General features: G+C 39.0%; 1 long non-coding RNA gene across 1 annotated transcript in view; it reads right to left on the bottom strand.

Annotated features, from left to right (window-relative positions):
* Window positions 1-14,656, bottom strand: part of LOC106149024 — a 33,700-nt gene extending 19,044 nt beyond the window's left edge. Inside the window, exon 1 of the long non-coding RNA XR_001234926.1 lies at window positions 14,487-14,656. This is a non-coding gene — a long non-coding RNA (uncharacterized LOC106149024). The remainder of the gene's footprint in view (window positions 1-14,486) is intronic.
* Between the last annotated feature and the right edge of the window lie 1,923 nt (window positions 14,657-16,579).

Here is a 16,579-nt window from a genome sequence, read left to right as displayed (position 1 = left end):
TGAACCCTCTGTGATGGCCAGAGGTTTAGTCCAGAGAGTCAGCCCTCACATTATACTCATTCAAACCTGGCCCCCCGCTGGGAGCAGCCACACTTTCTGGTACAAGTGGGGATCTTTCCAAAGAACAGCGGGGATGAGGAAAGGAGAAAAGAAAGAAAGAAGGAAGGGGAATGTATATGTGCTCAGATAATTGTAGTACTGGTTTCTATTGTTTTTTTTTAGAACAGTTAATGCTTAATATTTTGATCAATTTTGCATGCCTGTATCTGGTCATCTGAACAAATACTTTGAAGATACCAATATCCAATATAACAACCATTATTGATTCCCTATCATCTTTTGAAATTCTGTGTCATTTTTAATTTTTTTTAACTTTTAAATGCTCTTTTAAAATAAAAAAAGTGGGGAGCTGTCTATTTTGTGCTGCCCTCACTCACTGTCATAGTCCATTTGCTACACTAAACCCTGCACATACACTCCCTCTCCTTGCCTTCCGCAGTCGCCAGAGCCCACTTCCTGTTCGTGCGATATTACCTCATTTCATTCTTTGTAATTTCATCTCTATTCTACTCTCTTTCTGGTGCTGGTCTACTGCATTGTCCATACTGTGGACAGAATAATGGCTGACACTCTGGAGCCTGTCCGCTGTGTGAAATACACGTGTTTGTGTGGTTAGAACGATGGCTTCAGTAAATTAGCAATTTTGGGTGCGTAACACAGGCTTGCTGCGGAGGAGCACCATGTTGCAAAGCAGATGCCTGGAGCTTGCTCATCTCGCATTCACTGAAGTTTCATCCTCATTCAGCAGCTACTCCTGCTTCCTTTCTAGATCCTGGAAACCACGATGTTGTCTTCTGTTGCTTTGGGTTTGACCATCTTAGAAAATCAGACATGGAATCGTGCCAGTCACAGAAAGACAAGCACAAGTTACCCTGTATTCTATGCCTTTGTTTTCTATTAAATGAGAAGATAAAGTATAATAAAAGCCATGCAAATAGAGTTTTCAGCACATCATTTTATGTGGAAAACATCAGTGATTGGTAACTTCTATTGTTTAGCTGCCAGCATACCTTTCATTTAAGCACCATAAATAATTTCAGTTGATGAAATTAGTGTCAGTACATACTCAGCATGGAAAAGTTGTTTTAGAGAAAGTAGGTTCATAGCAATTTTTATAACGAGCGGAAACACTGGAAGTTGTCTTTAGAAACTTCCTGTGTCTAGTCCTCCTCCACAAAATTCTGAAATTTGTTTTTTTAAGCTCCACCAGGTGAAAGACACATATTTTACAAGATTCTTTCAATTTACTGTTTCATTTTAGCATTTTAATTGTTAATGTTGGTCCTTTGTTATTTTATCATTTTCCAGTTTTAATATAGGACCTGAAAACTGACTTTAAAGGCTTCCCATCCTGGGAAATTTATTGCTGCTTACAAAAGATGCCTCAGAAAAGTATTGTTTGAGAGTCCAAGTGTAACTTGCAAGTTATCTCTATGAATTATAAAAAGGGAATGATTTTTTTTTTCCCCTATCCTTTGCCAAGTTAATTGAATTCTCCCAAACTTCTAAGAGGTTTAATTTTCCTCTTTATGTTTATTTAAATAGTTTTGGTTTCTTATTTTGGCCCCTTGACTGGCAAATTCGGCCACTTAGAGTTCTCTTCTTACACTGCTTTTGGTCTGGATGCCAACATGTTTATTTCTGCTTGGTTGACTTGATGACTAAGATTTTGTTAGAATATTTTTGGTAACTAGAGAGCGTACAACTTGCTTTCATTGTAATTTCTGAGCACTAGCTTTTCTGAAAACTGGCAGCTGTGCCGAGGAAGTACTAGAGGGTTTGCTCCTTCACCATCCTGCTTTCTCTCCCGACCTTTGTTTCTCTCTGTGACTTGTCCTTTGAGAGCGGTGCTGATAGTTGTCACTATGACTCTTTCAAGTGACAGCTAAGGAGCTGCTCTAGAATTCACCTGCCATCAAGAGAAAAACTATCATTTTCTCCCTCTTTCTTCAGGTGGTCCGGTTGCTCTGTGTGACAGTCTTTCCCCAGTCTCTCCCTGGGTGCACTACTAAGTTTAGATCTAAGCTATTGGCTATGCCGAGATCAATTTCACCAAAGGATAGAAGGTTGTTTTAAAGAAAATAAAAAACAAATGCATTACTTTTAGTAATGTACACTGTACCTCAAGCTGAATTATGTTATCCTGAAAATAGCAACAGCTTTAATTGTACACAGTATCAGACCCAATCAAGATGCCTACTGCAGGCCACACTTTTGGCAATTTGAAGTCATGAAATTGTCTCAGACAATGGTAGAGTCTACCTTGGAAAATCTATAACATAGATATTTTCTTGATTTTTATCTAAAAGTTAGCATATTAAGGAGATGTCTGTATCAGGCATATTCAAATTCTTTTTCAGAAGTGAAATAACTACTGTATTTATTCAAATTTATTTGGAGTGGGTCAACATAAGAGATTCTAATACTTCACATTTGAGTTATTATGGGTTTTTTGAAAAAATCTAGTTATATTTATTGCATTCTTTAAATGCCAGACATGCTCCCAACAACATAGGAGCAAGTTCTAGGCTCAGATGATGTGGGTACTAGATTAATTGAGCTTTCAGGTTAAGTTCTTCACTCAAGCTCATGTGGTGGGACCTGCTGGGCCCTGGCTACACTGTGCTCATCTTTCTAAAAGCCAAACAGGAAGGTTCCGAAGTATCTAGTTAGGCTCTATTATGAGTCCTTGTGAGATGGAGTGAAAGGCATATTTAGGAAAGTCCCATGTGCCTTCCTGTAGACCCATGACTGGTTTGCTCCGGAGAAAATACCGCAATCCCAGAGCAGTGCTCAGAGACCAGGAGATTTAGTCCATGTGCCTCCCTCTTCACAGAGGTGAGAATTGACCCAGACGTGATGTTCTTGCTTCGGTTCCCCCCGACCGTTGTCTACATGGGCAGAGTCTGTTACCCACAATTGACTAGTGGTGATTAGGATCAATGGTTATCCTCCGATATCCCTAACTTGGGGTGATGGTTTAATAAAAAAAACACCATAAAGATGTCTTTTTGTCTTCTTCATACAGTGTTCTTTTTTCTCTTGCTGTGCTCAAGTACTTTCCTAGTGTCTGTTCAAAGGGGCGAAGGATAAAATTTACATATAAAGTTTTAAAAACTACTTAAACTCTGGTTCAAAAACAGAAGCCAATTACCTGAATATACTTAGATTAAGGAAAGAAAATTTAACATATGCTATAATTAATAAAAGTTCATAATAAAAATATAAGAGTAAGAGTGGATAAAGCACATGGAGTTAGATATGAATATATGTGTGTGTTGATGTGTGCACACCTATTTGCGAACACAGCATACCTTTATGGTAAAGGTCACGTTGTTTTACATTCTCCTCACACTTCATGACTGTGCTCAAAACACATGACCAAACTCCTTATGAAAATATTAACACTTTGATAATCTTGAAATGAGACTCACCTGACATGTAGGAAGCGGCTAAAGCAGGAGATCAGTCACACCTGTGAGGTAAACCAGGCGAACAAGCTGTCTACCTCTGAGAAGGGGAGGTGCTCAGGCCAGGCACACACAGTTGCTAAGCAGAGGGGTTGAGATTGACCTCAACCTCTTGAAAATATAAAGAAACGGGTAATGGTGGTTGAGCAGTTCTTTTCCGCCCAGCCAGCTTTCTGTCCCTTTTATTTCTCCTGCCTCTTGCTGAACTTCAAGAGCTGTGCGGGACGTGGCGCTAATAGTTACATCTTGATTCAAACAGGGCACAGTTTTGTAAGGTGCAGACCCGTGCTGCCACTGTTAACAGTTGCATCTAAATGGTTCTAGCATGTTGTGTAAATCTTGTTAAGCTGTCTAGGCCCATTGCTACATAACAGTAAGTGGAAGTTTCATAATAATAACTTGCATGTGTTTAGCCGTCTTATCTCTTAGCAACTTCTTTAAATTCCATTACTGCATTTGCAAGTGCGCTGGAGGTTCACTTTGGGTTCTATGTTGCAGTAATGGTTTCCAAGAGGTTTAATTTGTATCAGCCTTTTCTCATTAAAAAACCGAAATCTATTTTAAATATCCCTGAGGGATCATATAATGAATGATAAGGTAGTACAGTCTACTTACTGTGTAAGTTAGGGACAGTGTTTATTTTTAAGAAACATTTAAAAAGTTCTATTTCAAGCATTCACAAACAGAGTTCCTTGAAAATAGTAGCTATATAGGTGGTGATCTGCCCTGGTGTATGATGGTTTTAACCAACTGTATTATAAATCTGTGAGAAGCTATGTTTTCAGGAGATTTCTTTCCATTTCTTCCCTCCCCTCTTTCCGTCCTTCTATTTCCATTCTTCCTCTTTTTTTGGCATTATGGGTAAGAAAATACATAATCCATCTTTTCACTTTTTATAAAACATTTGGGGAGTAGAGAACAATACATTTTCCAAGAAACATCAGCTTGCCATGACACCTCTGCAGTGATCTTAGGTCGTCTTAATCATCTCTCCTGATTTTACATTTGACACAGTTTTATTGTTAGGTACCTGTGACTGAGGAGCGCTCTCATGTTGTGACAGTCGTGGTGTGTCAGTTTTAATGAGTTAAGGAAAGCCTCTCAGGTTGGTAAAGCAGCATTCTGGGCGTGTCTATGGATGATTGACATGGAGCCCAGCGAACTGAGAGACGACCCAACCTCAATGCTGGTGGCACCAACCAGTTGGCTTGTAGCCTGGGTGGAATAAAAAGGGAAAGAACATGGTTGTGCTCCCCTTTTAGAAGAGCTCCGGCCCTCTCTGTCGCCTTTGGTCATTGGTCTCCAGTTGCTTCATCCTTTCAGTTCAGAATGGCACTGGGAACCCTCCAGAGACCTTCTGGACCTTTGATCTTGGAGCAGCGCTGCACCCTTAATCCCTCTTGTTCTGCGGCTTCCAGCATCTTGGGTGGAGCAGCTGCTGGCCCCTGCCTTCTCCAGGGCATACATGGCCATTGTGGACTCTGCCACACGCATTTTGTCTTGATTTCCATTAAGCCAGAGAAATCTAACCAATGCACACGCTAAGCTTATGGTGTGCTCTACTCCCTTTAAAGAAAGCCTATAATACTCCATTGCTTCTTCTAAAAAGGAAATCCAAACCAGCAGGTAGATACAGTAAAATGCTTGACTGGTGGTTTAATGTAAACACGTCTTGATCTTTTTCTGTTTATAACAAGGAGTATTGCTCCAGCTGAAATACTTCATTTGTGTTGATATGCTCCTTGTATCATTTATGGCGTGTGTTAAATACTAAAGCATATTTTTAGAAAGTGATTTTATTTTAACCCCTTGCATAGGACTGCTAGTTGAGGTGCTGGTGAATTGGCTGTCTTATATATTAAATAAGCCATTTCTCAAACAAGTCCCAAAGAAATGTGATATTCTTAAAAAAATGTTTTACCTATCATAGGTGCTTGTGTTTAACTACCTGCTGAAAATGTATAGAAATCTCAAGAAAACAACCACAATATAATGAAAAGTCTTCACATTTGCATGAGAATTAAAATATTTTAAGAATCATATGTTCAATAAAGGCTTATGTAAATATACATGTGTGGGAGTATGAAGTAGTTATTGTGTGGGGATTACTTGCTCTTTCTGGAATGCGCTACATATGTTCTGCCATCGTCTCCCTGCTTTGGCATGCCTGGCGCCAGTTCAGAGCCTAAGTATACTGTTTCAATGTCTTTTTTTGGTTTTGGTTTTTCTCTGGTACCGGGAATCGAGCTTACGACCTTGTGCTTGCCAGGTAGGCGCTGTGCCTCTGAGCTAAATTCCCAGCTCCTTCTTGTCTTTTTGTCATGACAAACTTTTGCTTGTATTTTGGTCAAATCTAAAATTCATCTCTTTGCAACATTTTTTCTTTGTTATTTTTCTTTGACAGCTGAATTCATTTTTGGGGTGGGTCTGTGTTATATAATCTGGTAAGGTTAGCTATAATGCTATGTGGGTTATTCTTCCTAACTATTCTGCTGTTGCTATGGAGAAGTAGCATTTTAGTCATCGTTGTATCATTAGCACTTAATATGCTCTATGAATATAATAGACATTCAATAAATGCTTTTTAATAAAATAAAATCAAACACGATTCAAAAGAGAGTGACTTGGATGACAGAAAATTAGCATGTGTTGATTCATAATATATGCTAATCTCTTCATTAGTTACTTTAATTCAATGCTTATATACTCTTTCCAGTAATCTTGGGTGTAAAGAGGTACCATTTGTCTTTCACAGATGAGGAAGGCCAGAACAAACTTTCTCCTAATCTGTTTCCTTAAAATTCTATTAAATTGTTTCCTGAGATTCTGATTTTCCATATTTTTACAACTGTTTCCTTTTATTTCTTTAATCAGTTGTAGAAGTTGGTCGTCTACCATTTTCAAATCTGTGTTTGAAATCTGTTTCTTCCTTTTAATTGCTCATATTATGTAAATAAACCAATTTCAAATTAATTCATGTAGGTAGCTCTCACGATTCCTACATGTCATAATTTTTATCATCACAATCATGTGTAAAATTTCTTACAGAGTACTGGAGTTTGAAATCTGATTTTTTTATGTATAAATTTAATATGTAAGAAGTGAATTTAAAAATGAAATCCACATCAATAATTTCAAATAGACTTTATAGCGTTGAGAGTTGTGCAAACATAACTGATTATGATGAATGTTCTCAGCATATTTGTTTTCATTCTTGCCAGGCTATCAAGGCAGAAATTAGCTAATTAATAATGTACATCTAATTGAGGAGAACAAATTCATGTTCAGAATTACTAAAACAAACTTGTGGAGAGGTCCTTAGATTTTTTTTTTTTTTAAACAGAGATGAACCTTTAAAATACTCTCTCCTGTTACCACTGGGTATTATGTATATTTTAGGTGAGATAATGAAGCTACTTTTAATGTTTAAATTTTATTTTGCTGTCACTTTGGAAGTGACTTGATTAATTTGGTTTCACTGTAATCTGGCCATGCTGTTAGAAGTGTAGATTTTGTACCTCGTTTCCATATTATTGTTTTTTTCTTTTAATTAATAGGACAGGGTCAGGGAGTATGAATCTTGATTATTATCATGATTGGACTTACGTTGATTTTAGCTCAGCTGCTTAAAAGGATGTTAGGTGGTTAGCCTAACATGGTAGATCATAATTTTAATCTCTTCTTGGGGACATGTTTGACATAGCTCCTGGTAGTTCTGTCACCAGGGATATCTACCATATAGCAAGCAGGACAAATGATCTGTCAAATTGGGAAAGACCAGTCCAGTGGCAGACCTCATGACCACAGACCTATGGGGATTTCAGGTGGAAATAGCTTAAGGCTACCCATTCTCGGGTGTCATTTTACAGATGAGAGAGAACTTCTTGCCCTCGGTCATATGTTCTGGCAGCGCAGCCTGGATTAACATGTTACATTCTCTTAAATGATGCATTCTTATTAAAGACCTGAATTTTATTCTCGGCATCCTACTAGTTTGTACGTTAACTTTTTGTTGATCTTCAAGTCATGTTGCCAAATTTTGATAGCAAATGCTTTTTATGAGCGCAAAGCTTATTCTGAATCCTGCAGCTATATTCTTCTTCATTGCTTAGGTGGTTTTGCTACCTCCCTATTTCATCCTTGCCATTTGTACTGATGTTTGCTTGGCTGGAATGATCCCAAGCACGGGTCTTCACAGGACCTCTTTCCTTCAGGACTCCAGGCTCTGCTCTTTAACCCTCTGCAGTGCATCCCAGATCCTTCTGCTTTCACTGGTGAAGTGGGGGCTGCATGAATGTTTTGTTGTCCCTGTTGAACTCAGTATGCTTGGAACACTGCCTATATTTAACAAGTAATTCCTCAACACCCTGAAAAATTGTGCGGTACCCAACAATAAGCTTGTTTTCATTAGGAAAACAAGTCTTAGTACTAATGATAAGCACTCTTAAACTGGTATAATTTTTCTTGCATGTTTAGGGGTACATTGCTCAATGATAGGGTAGCCCTGCTCCAGAATTTTAAGCAGTTTATACTTCAGTTGAAGGATAGACTCAGTCTTATCTCTGAACAAATGACTCCAGGACTCCTGAGGAAGTCCAGTATTATCAGCAGATTCGTGTATGATTTCCCATTGCACGGTGTCTGTACAGAACAATGCCCAGGATTTTGATTTGTCTTGTTGGCTGATGGTCATGGTTGGTCTGGGCTTCGGAAGGGTAGGTGAAGGGAGAAATTTATCAAAGGGACAGATTCTAGGGTAGTCGTCATCCAGGAATTGATACAGGTAACTAGTTTTACTTTTAGGAGCACGGAAAGAATTGATTCATAAATCTATTGAATGAATCTACAAATGCTTTAATTGAATCATGAAGGTTTTAAGAAATCGTGTCCCTGTAGTACACCATCATCTTCCTTGCAGACCTAGATCACCTCTCTGGGAAGGAGCACAGACATGACTGCTCTGCAGTGTCTTGATGTATTGTCAGACGTGTGTATAGCAGGAGGCATGCTCGCGGTTACGAGTGGATCTGTGGCCCTGAATGCACTGTGCAGGATTTCCGTGTGCCTTAAGAGGAGGCAGGCAGGAGAGTGACGGAGTAGAGTCCATGCTCCGGCGTCAGGCTGTGTGAGTGAGAGTCCTGCCGTTGCTTGCTCTGTGAACTTGGATAAATTGTGTGCTAACTCCCTAGGTCTCTGTCCCCTTCCATCTCTCCCGCTCTCCTTCTTCCCTCCCTCTCTTCTCTTTGTCCCTCCCTCCTCGCTTCTTCCTCCTCCTCCTCACTTTTTAAACATTTTCAATATTGGGAATCCAAAGTGGGGGCTTTGCGCTGAGCTACACCCCAACCCTGTTTCATTTCCTATTTTGAGACAGAGCCTCTGTATGTCACGAAATTGCCTACACTGAGCTGGAATCTGCCACCCTTCTGCCTCATCCTCACAGAATGCTAGGAGTATAGATGTGCACCAACATGGCTGTCTTGTTACTTTTGAGAATGGATTGTGCTGTGTAGTCCCGCCTTGAAATCTGTGCAGCCCGGGCTGTCCTCAAATTCCTGACCCTCCTGCCTCACCCTCTGGAGTGCTGGGAGTACAGGAGTGCACAATCACAGCTAGATCTCAGTTTTCTTTTCTTGGTCTTTTGAGGTACTGGGGATCAAACCTATAGGTGCTCCACTACTGAGCTACATCTCCAACCTCCCCTGCTCCCCTTTATTTACCTTTTAAGAAAATCTTTAGACAGTATCACACTGTGTTTCGCAGATAGGATTCAAATCTGTGATCCTCCTGGCTCAGCCTCTGCTCAGGGCTGGGGTTACAGCTTTGTGCTATGTTGTGTGGCGGCTCTAGATTTTCTTATTTGTGGAGGTGGTAGCTGCAGTATTTTTGTTGCATTATTGTGAAGGTTATATAAGATAATGCATGCAAAGCACGTGAGCACTAGCAAATACAAAGTTAGTAGCAATAATTGTTCTTATTACTATTTTTGTAGTGCTGGAGACAAGAGCCCAGGCTTCATGCCTGCTAGGGACACACTCTCAGCCCTGAGTTACACTCTCAGCCCTGTTGCCATTTTTAAAATTTTAATTTTTTTTTTACTAGTGCATGTTTGCAGTACATAATGATCATATTTATCATGGGGAGTTGACAAATGTACATGAGGCATCTTTAGTCTTTTCCTATCTCTTTCCTCTTTGTCCCTCTTCCCTTCCTCCAATTCTTGGTCCCCTTCCCATTTGTGAAAGACCCATGTCCCCATGGCTGGTATTATTAACATGACCAGTGCCAGCCAGTATCCTTAGCGGGTACATATTGGTACTGATGCAGGTTAGAATACACGAAAGGTATGCACATTAAAGGAACAGTGTAAGCTTTCGACCTTTTGGTCTTTTGTGTTTAGAAAGGAGACATGGACGTCAATCGTGATGTGGAGGAGTCCCTCAAGGAAAGGTTGAAGTTCAGGAACACCAAGAAGAGTAAAGGCTCTGAAATCTTGAGTGCTTATCGGTTTATTAAATGTTCTTATTGTGTTCTTCATTTCACACAATTCAAGAAAAAAATGACTTTGTAAGGTTACCTTATAAGAGGAACATAGGCTTTTCTTTTGTTTTTAGCTTGTTCCTCGAATCATGGGTTATAAAATGACAAGATGAAGTGACAGCATGTTCAGTAAGACTTTAAAACATCAATCTTTCTTCTGAAAGTTTTGGATTTTTTTTTATTCCTACACGATTTTAAAGATGGTGGTGAGTTTTGGAAGTGCTAGTGCTTTTTTTTTCATTTTTGTCAAAGGAAAAAGCATTTGAAGAAGCTTGGTATGTGACGGGGTCAAGGGGAGTTATGAGAAGGCATCAGTATTAGGCTACATTTGAATCTTTCACTTACAAATAATTAAAGACACTGTTGGGTGCTGAGAAGAATAAAAAATGAATAAGACCCAGCTACTGCTTTGAAAGGGATTACAGGAATTGAATAAAATATCAGAAAAATAGCTTTAAAAGAAAATAAGAGACACTAAATGGAAAGTAGAATCAGGTTCTTTAGGAGATATTACTCCTAGCTTAGGACCTCAACCGGAGCTTTGAAAATGAACTGGTGTTTGAATTTGGCCTGGCACAAAAGGAAAATTGTTAAATACTCATGAATGAGGTGGAAATGCATCCTTGACAAAGGAACTAAATTGTACCAAGAATAGAGGCAGAAATTAGAAAAATAATTATTTGAAGCTGTAAGTCACAGTTTGTATCCGCTAAAATACTAGTCTTTGAGAGACAATATGCACCAAAAAATTTCTATGGTGAAATTAGTTTTAGAAACATTGAGTATTATTATCTTCCCTGGAGATTTTCTGAGAAATCTTCTGGGAAAAATATATTTAATACCTCTGTTAGATCTGTTGTTACTTGAGGAAAATACTGGAAACCCATGTTCTAAAGGAAGTAAGCATTAACTGGCTCGGTTTTGAGAGGTTCAGTCCATGGTCAGCGGGCGCAAAGGCAGAAATGGCACACTAGGTGAGCACAGCAGATGAACGCTTCTTATCTCACAGCAGCCTGGTAACAGAGCTACACATAGTACCAAAGAGGAAGGGGTACTACATAAAGTACCCAAAGTCACACCTGTGTGACCCACTGGAGCACACCTAGGAGTATGCTTTCTGTATTGGCAAGGTGTTCCTTAATCCACCAAATTTGACATATCAGGATTAGTGGTCACAGTGATGGCATTTCTGGTTGGGCCTTGGATAGCTGAATTATATCTGATTGAATTAGGAACTTACTGTTGTCTTTACTTGAAGATCAAGTTTAGGTGAAGATGTGTTAAAGAGGGGCAGATTGTGACTGTTAATCTTGATATGTCAGCTTCACTGGATTAAGGGAAACCAAGCCAAATGACAAAGCACACTCCTGGGTTATCTGGTTGGGTGATGGCTATGTGACTTTGGGCACCACCCATGGTCCCCACCCCAATCCTGTCTGGCGCTGTTTCTCTGTTCTGCTTCCCAGCCACCATGCTCTGAGCAGCTTTGTTCCTCTGCATTCTTCTCCCATGATATTTCCCTTGGAGCCAGCCAATTAGAGACTAAAAACACGAGCAAATTAAGTGTTTCCTCCTTTAAGTTGTGAGTATTGCCTATTGTGTCCAACAACAGGACAGCTACTGTAATGCTATTTATACTAGCTTGTTTAATTATGAAAGCCTGTCACGTAGTAAAATATACAAATGTACCATCAAGCAATTTCTTGCATGTGCTTACTGGGAAATACTGGTCCACAGGTACATTGAAATGAGGTAGTAGAGGATCTGAACACCAGGGTAAAGAATCCGTGAGTATTGACTTCCAAGTTTTCTGATGTGACTGAGTCATGACCCACTGTGCCTTTTAGGAGGATTAATCAGGTTAATCTGCAGACTAGGTGAGATGGGATGGATGGGGCCCTGGGAAGAGATTGCCATAGAATAGTGGTGGTAAACCTATGGCATGTGTCTTACTGTATTTTTCTTTTAATATAAAAAATGTTAATGTATGAGTTGTTTTCTCTAAAACCTCAGCATTCAGGTTCAAGTGCAATATGGACATTGTGATAAGTAAGTGGGTTTTGGGTTCCCGTTTGGGCACTCTGTCTCTAAAAGGTTCGCCATCATTGGCATAGAACATCTGGTAGGAGGAGTCTCCTAGAATTCTATGTTTGATATGAGACAGATCTACTCTGAGGTGGATATGGTAACCATAGGAGCAAAGTTTTGAAAGAGTGATCTAACACGAGGAGAGCCAGCAGTTCTTGGTGCTGGTTGTTGGAAGCTAATACATAGATTTTTTTTTTATTCCAAAACTTAACTCCGCCACCCCACTTTAACACCTCTGCAATTAAGGACTATCACAGCCTTTAGTCACTGCTTTAGAGTCAGTGTCTTTTAATCTTAGTCGTGCATAAGGGTGGATTTTTTGCAATATTGCTGTTGCTGAGGATGTTTTTGAAGTAAAGGAATAAAGTCGTGTGAGAATAATTTGGGACTAAGCAGTTTAAGTACTTCATGTTGTCCACTCTCTTGCTGAGAATAGTGGGGCCACAGGCAGAGGATCCTGTGATCATTTGCACTAAAGAGAGGCTGCCTGAATTCAGAGAAAAAGAGCCGCTGAGTCTCTGAATGAAGATTCCCTTATATATTTCAGTGTCCTTTACAGCCTTTTCCAAGGGAAGGAATCCTTCAGCATTTCCATGCATCTCACTTATTTACACAGCAGACTGGCTTTATCCAGACTGGGACAGTGTGACTTTAGGTAACTTGCTGCTCGGTTGAGAACTGTGGACCTTGCCCTTGACCGTCCAGATATTAACTTGGCAAAAGGAGCAGATGTCTTCTGTGTAAACTTCCTGTTTCCAAGTGACTTCACTGGCTGCTCGTGTTCTCTGCAGTAGATCTTTGCCCTCTACCTGTAAACATAGCTATTTTGCCTTTTTTGCTTCAGTTTTCCTATGTGTAATTTAACCTACTACTTTACTTCTTATGATTCATATAAGTTAAAATGCATTTGTTATTAAAATTCTGCCCTTATGGGCCAAAGAATGCAAACAAATTATTAAGCAGATAACACCAAAAACAAAAAGCTGTCCCTTCAAATGGAAATACTGATCTAGTAAACTATCGCAAAATGACAAAAGGTTAAGTGTGTAATTCTTAAAGTGTCCTGGAACATATTGATTCCCATTGTCATGAGATTAATGGTCCATTTTTTCCTTCCCTCTCACAGAGATTTCTAGAAATTTGTCTGTTATGATTTGATGAGCTGATACTTTATAAAATGTTAATCCTTTTGTATTTGTAAATTGATAATGTCCAGAAGCCATAAGAAGAGTTTGAAAGTTGTTTTGGTTTTTAAAAAAATTATTAATCATAGTTCCATTCCTAACATATGGTCAGATCCCGTATAAATAGATCAAGGAAAGAGTTCACCAATGATTTCCTTTTCTTTAATCAGAAAAGTTGATCTCTCTTAACTTTTTTCAGTCAGAGATTAATTTGATTTTAGGTAATCAGTGAAGAAGAGACCCAGGTTGCCTCTTTAAAACAAATTTTGTTGGGAAGGATATTAAACCTGTTTTAAGATGTCTGTTTGCTTGTTTTAGGTTAGAAAATAAAGAGGAGTAATTTAACATTTTAGCATTAAGTTTTAATCACAGTATTGTACCACTGATTGAAAAAGTTATGCTGATCCTGTCCATGTCATTGATAGATTGATTGACTGACTGACTAACTGAATCAGGGTTTTGCCATGTAGCCTAGGCTGGCCTAGAGCTCCCAATCTTCCTGCCCCAGCTTCTCCAGGACTGCAATTATAGCTGTGAGCCACCATGTCCAGGTTTCAAACTCTTAATCTCTTTTAAAAATATTTCTGGAGAGAAGAAATGTCCATTTGTTGATTTAAAAAGAAATCTGTGAAATATCAAAGACTACTTTGAGTTCTTTGGGAAAAATGCATTCTCCGAGGCTAAAACAAATGGGACCGACGATGTGTTAGTCAAGAAGATTTTGGGTACAGACACAGGTCTGGCTGCGCAGAAGAGGAAGAGGGTGTTTTAGGAGGACGCATGGGAATGAAACAGAGTCTAAAGATGAAGTGAACAGGAAAAACAAGCCGTGGGGAGGTCAGGGGTAGGGCCTGATATCAGGAACAACTACAAGTGCCACACAGACACCCGCGCTGCTGTCTTCCTTCTCTGGCTCTCTGTGCTGGCTTCGTTTTTTTCCCCTTTGAGGTTTGCCCCTTTTCTTCACGCAGTAGCACAACCATTGAGAATTTTGTAGTGATTCTCATCTTTCACAGAAAGAGTTATATTGGGACAAGGCAGTGGAGTGGATTCTCACTTTTAGAGTGATTCTAAGGCATCAAAATCAGATTTACACATACTCACACTCAGGAGTACACACACAAGAAATACAACAGAAAATTCTTACCTTGCGTGATGGATTGAATTTCTACCTGGGGAAAGTAATGCACCACAATTAAACACAACATTTTATCAACAGATTCAGAGACGTGTACAGGACAAAAAAGGGTTGAGACAGAGGCAGATTTCAAGCGGAATACAAAGCCGCTCTGTAAGCTCAGAGTTGCCGGCCAGGGTTCCAAGGTGGGTGAGCCTTTGTTTGTGTGTTGCTTAGCAATGTGTTCTCATTTGAATGGGCTTCGCCTCATGAATCATGAATTGTCAGGATACAAGAGTAAGGTGTTTGCAGAAGCCTGCCTAAAACAGTAACCAAACCTAGACATTTTTAATACGAAAAAGATTTCAAGAACGAGACTTTAGTTGCACAGATTTATTGCCGAGCTTAAAGAAATAATATTTGATGATGATTCTGTCATTATAATCAACCTCTAACCCTCTGCTATTTGTGTGCTACTTACTGTTAGTGATTTCAGGGAAAGGAACAAGAGCACTGATTTGCCTTAGCAGCGCAGGTGGGTATGTGGAGGAGTGGAGAGGTGAGCTTGCTAGTTCCCGAGTCTTTCTTGCCATTTGGGTCCCAGGTCAGGATAGTTGAAGATTTAGGATGAGTATTCTTGAATGTTTTATAAAAACTCTGATTCTTACTATTCACCAAGTTTTGAATTATTGTAAGAGGAGTATTTATATTACATCAAAAAGGAAAAAATACCTAAACAATAAACACTTCTTATTTCTCCACTGCTATCCCGCTGTTTTGCATAACAAACGTAGAGCTCTCTGCTGTACACATCTGTGTTCTTTGTAAGTGTTTGCGGGACAGCCAGTGACCATCACCGCACCTTTTTGAATATCAACTGTGCTCCCATTTTTCTAAACTATAAAGCTGAAAAGCTATACTTTTCTACTATAATCTCTGTGATGAACTCTCTTCTCTTTTTTGCTTTACACTTTAAAAAATAATTAATAGTTTGGTTTGCCAGGTAGTATATTAAAACTATGGTAAATTTTTATTTATTTAAAAATGATACTGGAGAAAAGAAATCCATCAAATTTAGTGAATATTGATTTTAAAGTACATGAAATTGGATGATTTTATACAAGCAGCTAGAAAGTGATATATAAAAGCAATAATTGAAACTCAAGAGAGGCAAGCAAACAAGCTTTGTATTTTATGAGTATAGAAATTCTCTTGCAAATATCCCAGTCAGATTTTATTGTTTTGCTCAAGAGTTGAAGATGATTATACTTAGGTGAATTATCTCATTTCCTGCTTGACCATTATTTTTGGTTTAAATTTAGATTCCGCGGTGCACCATCCCCCAAGTAAACCCTGCGGCTTGGACCTATGCTATCACCACAGTTTGAATGTTTTCTTTCAGTTTTGGCTGCAAAAATGTCCTAGGCTTAGTTTGTGCTGTCATTTCTGTCCATTCTGCCTTACCGTGTATAGCAAATATAAAAGACCATTCCTGCCGTTCTGTAAATACTCCCATAACTTCACATGCACTTCCCATTATCAAGTGGAAAGATTTCTATGTCTGGTGGTTTTTATTTGTGCCCAGAACTTTCTGTGGAACTCTAAGCCCTCTGAGAGTAGGGGCAGAGTGTCCTTTGTTGATCTGTGTTCCACATATCTAGTTGAGGCTCTTGGATTGGTTGGGTGGTAATTAATCATTTATTGTTTGAACAGAGGATGAATCACAGATCCAAGGAGAAAAGACCTTTCAGCTTCTGGTTATTACAACTTTCAGAAAAAACTATACAAATAATTGAGTTTAAAGCCTTGGGTTTATTTTAATGACTGCTTCCACTATGTATAGAGAAGAAAAAAAAAAGACCTTTCTGGAATTATACTCATTGAGGAAAGCAGTTTATATAAAATTTTCAATTTCTTGTGGAGAACTGTTCTTCTCTGTGAATAGTGTGGCCAATGATAGTTGAAAAACAGGCAGTGATATTTGGAGCAGGGTTCAAGGTTAGATGAATAAATGTTGACTTAGTTTGGAAATACAATGGCATAACTCACAACATGGCTCGTTATATCCATGTTCAGTGTGTGTATGATTATTTATTGCTCCTAAATGAGCTTTAGTTCTAAGC

Source organism: Chinchilla lanigera, unplaced genomic scaffold (genome assembly GCF_000276665.1).
Source record: "Chinchilla lanigera isolate Chin_1 unplaced genomic scaffold, ChiLan1.0 scaffold00035, whole genome shotgun sequence".
Taxonomy (NCBI): Eukaryota; Metazoa; Chordata; class Mammalia; order Rodentia; family Chinchillidae; genus Chinchilla; species Chinchilla lanigera.
The sequence above is the reverse complement of the archived record's forward strand: the minus strand, read 5'-3'. Positions and strand labels throughout refer to the sequence as shown.